Genomic DNA, 9,202 nt, shown 5'->3' on the forward strand with positions numbered 1-9,202 from the left:
GCGATCCTTCCGCCTCAATCTTCCAAGTAGCTGGAACTACAGGAGCACGCTACCACACCCGGCTAATTTTTTGATTTATTGTAGAAATGAGGTCTCGCCAAGTTGCCCAGGCGGGTCTCGAACCCGCGGGCTCAGGCAATCCACTCCCGTCGGCCTCCCAAAGCACGGGATTACAGGCTGAGCCACCGAGCCGGCTGAGAAGCATCTTTATGGGAGGCTGGGCAGCCTGAGAAAACCATTCTGAAAGTGAGGGGTACCGAAAGGTCAGTGATTGGAGATCCTGTGCTCAGGTTACTGAACTAGGCTCCTGTGCCCATAGCAATGATTTGGGAGCCTGCCCTGGGCTGAGGTGCACAGGATAAGAAAGGCAGGAGTCTGACCCATGGATGGGGGGAGGGACATACTTAATCTGTTCCTGCTGAATCTACATAACAGACATTTCCCAGAGCCAAATCATCATTATAATCAAGTCCAAACTTAATCATAGGGATTTCAGGTTGTTTTTATTCAGGGGGAAAAAAGAGGGTATGAACCCAGAGATTACTGATAACTAGAGAGACCTGGAAATGAGTGAGGGTTCGAGAGATGGCAAAGCTTCTTTTACATGTTCTCACTCATAAGTGAACCCTGAACATTCATCTTAATACTACAAGAAAGGACCTGGCAGTAGCGGGACACTGCCAGGGGAGGGAGGGAGAGAAGGGGCACATAACATCATCACTCAGAATACCTAAGCCAGGTGAAGTGAAGACCAGTGGGAGGCCCAACTTCACCTGTACATAGACCACTTAGGTACCTAATCCTGACGTGTACCCCACATCTTTAAAATAAAATATAAAATGAAGAAAATCACTGATATCAGAAGTGAAAAAAAATATTCTGTAAGTCTTTAACAAAATATGGTTTTTACATACTTCCCCTTTAGTCCCAGAGAAAACTACAGGATTGCTGTTTTTGCATTTTATCACAGTGCTTAAAATTATCTAGCCTACATGCAGGAATGGATTAAGGCCTCTTAAACAAAAATGGAGCTAGTTATGTTAGTTCTTTGGCTGTTTTTAAATTTTTCCTTTATTTATTTATTTATTTTGAGTTGGAGTCTCACTCTGTCACCGAGGCTGGAGTGCAGAGTCAGTCTTATGATCTCTATTTTAGCATTAGTTCCGGTCAGTTGTGCTTAAACTACAAAAAGGAGAGATATAATGAGGCATATCTGATCTAGTTTGTCTGGAGTCTCGTAGACAAGATGGATTTCATTTAGTTGGTGGGGATGGGGGCTTAGGATTGTATTTTATTTTTTGTTTATATTTTCTCTTTTGGGTCAAGATATGCCAGAGGCAATATTGATGGCCAAGCTTTTTTTTGGTCCCATATCATTGCTGGGTAGTGTGGCTACTTGCCCCAGTTTTATCATGTCCCTTCGTGGGATCCCTATGACCAAGGGACTTAGAATCAAAAAACTTGTACCCAAGAAATGTTCTAGGCCAAACAGAAATGGAGGTAGGCAGACTTTCATTAACCCTTAAAACCTTTTAAGTTTAAAACCCAAAACCAAAAGTCAAGGTTCCAAAATTCGCTTATCTGTAAGTTCTATGTATTGATCCACCAGCTGTTTGGGCACCTGTGTACTTTGATTTGGAGGACCTGAACTAAATTTATCCCTCAAAACTGGCCCTTACAATCTCATACACCCACCTTTTCTGTGACAGTCCCTAGACCTAGAGGGAGGGTGCTTGGCATTATGTGGCTTTAGCAGTGGTATGTTTGCAATACAAAACAGACTGACCCAATGGGGTTAAAAAGTTGTCGCATTCTGGAGTTAAGACAAATACAAAGAATTAGCAACACTTCAAACAACAAGGTCAAAGCCTTGTCTAGTTTTGACAATAACAAGAAAAGGAAGACCGGGCTCAGTGACTCAGCCTGTAATCCCAGCACTTTGGGAGGCTGAGACGAGTGGATTGCCCGAGCCTGCAGGTTCGAGACCCACCTGGGCAACTTGGCAAGACCTCATCTCTACAATAAATCAAAAATGAGCTGGGCATGGTAGCACACACCTGTAGTTCTGTCTAGTTGGAAGGCTGAGGCAGAAGGATGATGGAGCCCAGCAGGTTGAGGCAGTGGTGGCCAGGAGCGTGCCACTGCACTCCAGTCTGGGCAACAGAGTGAGACTCCAACTCAAAAAAATAAAGGAAAAGAAAAGGAAACTCACAGGTAGCTGAACTTTAAACTTATCTAGTATGAATGATTCAGATAGAGGCAAAAGTATTAAATTAGTCTTAGTATCTTTGCATACAGGCCTGTTCCTGTGTCTCAAGAAAACAATTCCTTTTGATTGTTATCGTTTCCCAGGTCTGAATACAAGACTTTAGCTAACTTGACTTTGGTGTCAACATTCAAGATTAGGCAGTCAGTGTCTTTTTAGATGAGATATGTGTACTCAGGAGTCAAAATCCTGTAACTTATCAGCATAAGTATTAGTTAATAGCACTTGATCATGACCTTTTCAAAGGGCTAGAGATGATGATATTAGAGTTCATGCCCTGACTTGAAGTTGTAAAAGATTTTGACCTTTAGGGGCCTATTAAAGCTATAAAAAAAAATCCCTACAGATTATGAAATTAATTTGTTAAAATGTAAAAACTTTATTTCTTACAGCAGATACAAAAAGGCAAAATAAAAACAAACTTCTGCAGTGTGATTGCTACTTTTATAGAAGGCCCATTTACAAATTCTGGAAGTCAAAATTCAAACCTGATGAAAAAGCACTTGAATTTAATTAGATACAGGAAAATGTGTCCAAGGTTATGAGTATAGCAGGGAAATACATGACTAAATAACTGCATGAAAAGATTCCTGGTTACATAGAACAATTCAGACTTATCAAGAAAAGCCAAAATTACAAAATCAAGTTATACTGAAGGAAGACATTGCTTTTTTAGGCCTTCACAGTAAGATATTTCAGCATCAAACCACAACATCAGTTAGAATTGAATAAAAAAAACTATAAGAGCTCATGAAAAAGTTGAGTTATCAGACCTTCTCAAAGTGAGAAAAAGCTGAAAGCAGTGAGGTATTAATCTGAGAAGGTTTCAGAAAAAAAAGCTTATAGAAATAAAAATCAAAACCTTATAATTTCACTAAGAGCTAATCAATATCCTTAAGAAAACCTTGGCCAGGCTCAGTGGCTCAGCCTGTGATCCCAGCACTTTAGGAGGCCGAGGCTGGTGGATTGCCTGGGCCCACGGGTTCAAGACCAGCCCGGGCAACTTGACAAGACCTAGTCTCTACAATAAAGCAAAAAATTAGCCAGGCATGGTAGCGCATACCTATAGTTCCAGCTACTTGGAAGGCTGAGGTGGAAGGATTGCCAGAACCCAGCAGGTCGATGCTGGGGTGGCCATGAGCATGCCACTGCATTCCAGCCTGGACAACGGAAAAGAAAAAAGAAAAAAAGAAAAGAAAAAACCTTGTTCTAACATAGGGGACCAAAATTTAGAAAGACTATTATAAACAATTTCCTCTGAATTGTAACCAACTTAGTCACATTCAAAATTCCCTTTATAAATTCTCTTTCATGACCCTTGTTATGATGTACACGGACAACCTAGACATGCTTGGACTTCCTGATTTGTCTGACACCACCTTTTTCTTAAATAACCAATAATTCTACTTTAGGAGAAAAAAATTTATCATAAAACATTCTTTCTCACACAGAATTATCTTTCTCTTTATGACCTTCCTTACCAAAAACACATCTTTATATCCATAACTTTCTTCACCTGTCTCTCTCCTACTTACTCATTCTTTTCTACTTTCTTTCATAAAAAAGTTTTTAAAAAACCTCCAAATTACATAAAATTTTTCTTTTTCTCAATAGGAACACAACTTTCTGTCTTTCTTACTTTTTTAATTAAAAATACATCTTCTTTGGAACACTTTATATACAGAACCTTAAATTTTAGTGAAAATCTAAGAAACAAGGAATCCTGAACAGTCTGTCAGATATTAGTGTTTTATAAATGAAAACACTCTATAATTTTTAGAAATATGTTTTCCAATACCATAAACTATTTCTTGATTGGAAGTGACCCAGACATCAAATAAGCATCCAAAATAATTTTAAAATTTTAAACCATATAAAAAGCTTACCTATAAATATTTATCCCATTCATATTTACTAAATTTATTCGTTTTTAGTGTTTTATGTGGATTACTTATTGGAACTATGATATTAGACAAAATTAGTCATTATTTAAAATTGTTTCCCTGTTAACCATCTTAAAAGCCTGTGAACATCACATGTTCACCTAAGTAAAAGTCATAAAGTTAAACACATGGACATTTTGCCAATAACTCATAAGATTCAACTGTTTTTATTAAACCAATAATCTATATATTTTTTGAGTCAAGTTCTCATTTTGTTGCCCAGGCTAGAGTGCAGTGGCATAATCACAGCTCACCACGGTTTCAAACTCCTGGATTTAAGCTAACCTCCTGCCTCAGCCTCCTGAGTAGCTGGGATTATAGGTGTGCTCCACCATGCCTGGCTAATTTTTTATAGAGATGACATCTTGTTGTGTTTCCCAAGCTGGTCTTGAACTTTTGGGCTCAAACAATCCTTCCATCTTGGCCATCTAAATTGCTAGGATTACGGGCATGAGCCAACAGTCTTCAATTAGTCTTATTTGTAAATAGTAATAATAATAATAACAAACAAAGATGATCTGTTTTTGGCTAAGTTTATAGTCTTACAACCTTTGTATCCAGCCCTGACATCTTAACAATATCTAGCAGAAGCAAATATAAAACCTATCAAATCAGTAAACCCAGGAAAAAATGTTTGCTGACAATTCTGAAGACATTTCTATTTTTATTTTATCAATAATTTAAAAACCATTTTTATTACCAAAGATCACTAAAGTCATATGAACTTGCAAAGTATTTAAACTAATTTACTTAATTTTTGAGTACTCATTTATTTATAAGTCAATTTTGCAACATGCTAAACACAACACATAATATGTACATATGTATGTAAACACACTTAAACATACATGCCCACATATAAACAGAGATCCAATAGCTTTCACCTCAAAACTCTAGTCATGGGCTAGCAATACAAACTCACCATTTTATAAAAGATAGTTAGATCCAAATTATTTCTGACAAAATGGGGTCTTGTTCCCAAAGCTAAAATTTGTTTGCCCTAATAGGTAATCCAATGAAGGCTGTGGACCAAAATCTGGGTACAGCAGTTTTTATGGCAGTTAGATTTTTTTTTAAACCCTCTCTTACCCACTTTTCCTCCTTTGTTTTCAAATGAGTTTCCAACGTTTACATTTTAGCTAGAACTGGCTGAACTGTATAAGAAAAACAAAATCTCCAACTAATCTTAGAACAGTGAGTTTTATCTTAACATCAGTAGCTTAATAACAACAGATTCAAAGCAGGCGGAAAAGAGAGAGCTTTAGAAAACTACTTAACCCTATAGTTTCAGGTTGACCATTTGAGCTCTGAATTTTTTTTTTTTTTTGAGTTGGAGTCTCACTCAGTCACCCAGACTGGAGTGCAGTGGCCGCTCCCGGCCACCTCAGCCTCGACCTGCTGGGCTCTGGCTATCCTTCCGCCTCAGCCTTCCAAGTAGCTGGAACTACAGGCACGCGCTACCACGCCCGGCTACTTTTTTATTTATTGTAGAGATGAGGTCTCGCCAAGTTGCCCAGGCGGGTCTCGAAGCTGCGGGCTCAGGCAATCCACTCACCTCAGCCTCCCAAAGGTGCAGGATTACAGGCTGAGCCACCGAGCCCGGCTGAGCTCTGAATTTTTCTTACTGTAATTTGCCAATCAGTTTAAAAAACACATCGGAGCCCGTCCTAATAGGTAATCAGCTGGCGTCCCTGAAAGCCTGGCATGCCTTTGAACTTGCTTGTGTTTTAAATATGATGCCTGAGACCCACAAAGACAGACATGTGCAAATGAACCAGTTCTCAAATCAGGTAAAAAGTCCAACAGCTACTCTCCATTTTCTACAGGGCACCCCAATGCAAAACAAATGGCTGGTTCAAAGAATGAGCGCCTACGGAGAGGCAAAGTAGTTCCCAACCATACACACCAGAGCGACTTACCCTCCATCTGAATTGAGTCCCTGGACTCATATAGGTTTGCGGGTGCCTAGCTCTGGTGTTATGCACAGGGGGAGCCAGCACCTCCAGAGGGAATTGAGAGAATGCCTGGCGCAAAAAGACTCCTGCAGCTGCTAGAGACTTACTACAAAACTCCTCAGCCAGGGATGGCTGACCACAAGCAGCCACTCCTGACTGAGCCTAACCAAACTACAACCAAGGCCAAACCCATTCTGCTCGTCGCAGGACAACCAGTAGGTCAAGAGACAAGGAATTGGAGCAAGGAAGGTGACTTTATTTTGGATAACTAGAGACTGAGAAGATGACAGAATACTGTCCTAAAGTGCTGTCTTCTTGATTTGCTGGCTATCTGAAACAAGGTTGCCTTCCTTGCTCCAATTCCTTGTCTCTCAACCATTAGCTGTCCTGCAGCACGCAAAATGAGTCTGGACTCAGTTATATCATCATCGCGTCCCATTTGTCTACAAACCACATCACTTGTGACAGGCACATGAGTACCATTATGATTATCTTCTCATTTCACAGATGAGAAAACTGAAAAGCAAAACTGGTCAACCCAAGGTCGGGGTGGGTGATGGCAAAGCCAGGCTTAGGATCACATCTCCAGCCTCTCAGACCTGGTCTTTCCAGATCCAAGTCTTCCCGTCAGTGAAGTGAGTCTTCCACACTGAGATGGCTTTAGACCTTGAGAGGCCACACTGGGGCCGGGGGGAGGCCAGACCTGTCCCAGTCAGAATCTCTTCCCCCCTCACTCTACCCTCAAGCAGAGGAACAGAGGCTGTGGTTGCATCTCCAGAGCCGCTGGGCCCCCAGGCAGTCCTCAGCCAACCACAGCCACCTCCCCTGCACTCTGAGTTACATACAGGTCTGCAGCAGGAGCTCAACCCAGACTTGCAGGAGTGCTGGCCTGAGACGCCTCTGCTGTCACTCTGAACTGGAGGTAGTGAGTACTGCTTTCCTCCCTGGGACAGTGGACTTTGTGCTCCCTGGGAGGACCTGGCTCTGGTTTTCACAAGGTGTTTTCATTTTAACAAACATATGGTCATGCTGACTACCTCACTTTTTAAACCCGGGGAAGGCCCCACTGGGGGAGAGAAGGATCCGGCCTGTGCTCTGGCCCAGCTCCTACCCAGAGCTCCTGCCTGATCTCAGTGTGTTGGTGGCACCCATACCTCGACCACATCAGACAGGCATCTCTCTGCTGGTCTTTTATCATGAGTTTTCCCTCTTGGTTCTCAGCTTGACAGCTTCTCAGCATCTCTCTTCCATCCAATGGGGGAAGACAGAACACGTCATCCAACACCTTTCAACCCACAAGGGTCTCAGGCCACAGCTCTCCCTCCCCCACGGGGGAGAGTATAGGTTCTGCAGATTCTAGCCACAGTCCTCAGAGCATGCTCACAGACCTTTGAGGCCCCTCCCAATGATGTAGAGAACATAGAGCCCAGTAGGAACTGTTCACTGAGAAAACAACTCCCCATTCTTGGGGGTCAACCCCGTTTCTTATGGACCTCAGAAGGATGCCCCATCAGGCTGCCCACCTACTCCCTGTCTCTGGAGTAAGACTCTTCCTGCTGTCCCCTGTCTCAAGTTTGCTGCCTCTTCCAGATGGACCTCACATGACCCCTGGGAAGCTGGCCCTGACCTGTTCCAGATGGAATTAAGGGCTCTAGGCTCTCATAGCATGTTGTCCATCATCTGTGATATAATCAGGTGCCCGGGCTCTGGCCCTCCCCAAACTCCTGCTGACACAGAATCAGGCATGTGAACAGGTGAGGCAAATAGACCCTCACTCTCAACATTTTAGTCATTTTAGGATTAAACAACACAATTTTACTGTCTCACAGTTTTGGCGGCTAGAGGATCAAGGAGTCAGCAGGGCTGGTTTCTTCTGAGGCCTCTTCTTGACAAACAGGCAGATGTCTTCTCTCTGGTCTTAACCTGGTCTTCTGTGTGTGCCTGCCTAATCTTCTAATCTGCTGTTCTTATAAGGACACCAACTATATTGGTCTAGGACCCACCCATATGACCTCATTTTACCTTCATTACCTCTTTAAAGGACATATCTCCAAGTACAGTCACATTCTGAGGTGCTAAGGATGAGGACTTCAACATATGAAGCCCACAACACAAAATTCAGGTTCATGGTAGCACAGGGTAAGCAATGGGCCATGCGTCTCACACTAGCCACAGCCTTGTCTGTGAACACCCTGGGGGTGTCATGTATGCTCAGGAACAAGACAAGCAGTTTTCAGTTAAACTACAGGTGGTAGTTTGTACACTCAATAAATATTTGCTGAATAACCAAATATTTACTGAGCACAGCCGAACCTTGATGCTTTCCCTTCCTGTCCAGTCATCATCTGCTATAGTTTTTAACTCCAAGTTGGCTTCACGGACAGCACAACCTCACCCAGCATCTCCTCTTCTGACAGACACCTTGGCCCATAAAGGGCCCAAGCCACAGTGTTCTCCAAAAAAAATGAAGGAGAAATCCTCTCCTTGTTGTCCACGGTGGGCCTGGAGTAGTCATGTGTGCCCTGTAATCCCATAGCTAACACCCCAGCCCACCTTGTGCTGTGGGGATGTCCCACCTCCTTAGGACCCACAGGACACTATTACAGGGTTGAGGCTCAAAGACAGTCCAGAGTCAGCCATCTTGCTTTTTAGTAGTGGCACATCAAGTGCAGGTTTAATATCGCAAATTCAGTTATTTGCCCTCAGCAACACAAAATGAGAGAGGAAAAAGAAATAGTAATTTAAATTGTACAACAATTCTACTTTAGTACAATCTGCTTTCTTCAAATACTGAAAGCCTTGGAGTAAGAAATGGAATTTGTAAATCCACACAGTTCCCTTGGTTCATCTCTCTGTTCCCACCCACTTTTCTGGGTGCCAGTGGCGTGCTGGTATCTGTTTAATAACTGATTCTTCTGGAGAAGAACCAAGCCCGGCTAATTTTTTATTTTTATTGTAGAGATGAGGTCTTGCCAAGTTGCCTGGGCGGGTCTCGAACCCTCGGGCTCAGGCAATCCACTCACCTCAGCCTCCCAAAG

Source organism: Carlito syrichta, unplaced genomic scaffold (assembly GCF_000164805.1).
Source record: "Carlito syrichta isolate Samal-C Ts95f unplaced genomic scaffold, Tarsius_syrichta-2.0.1 Scaffold80230, whole genome shotgun sequence".
Classification (NCBI taxonomy): domain Eukaryota; kingdom Metazoa; phylum Chordata; class Mammalia; order Primates; family Tarsiidae; genus Carlito; species Carlito syrichta.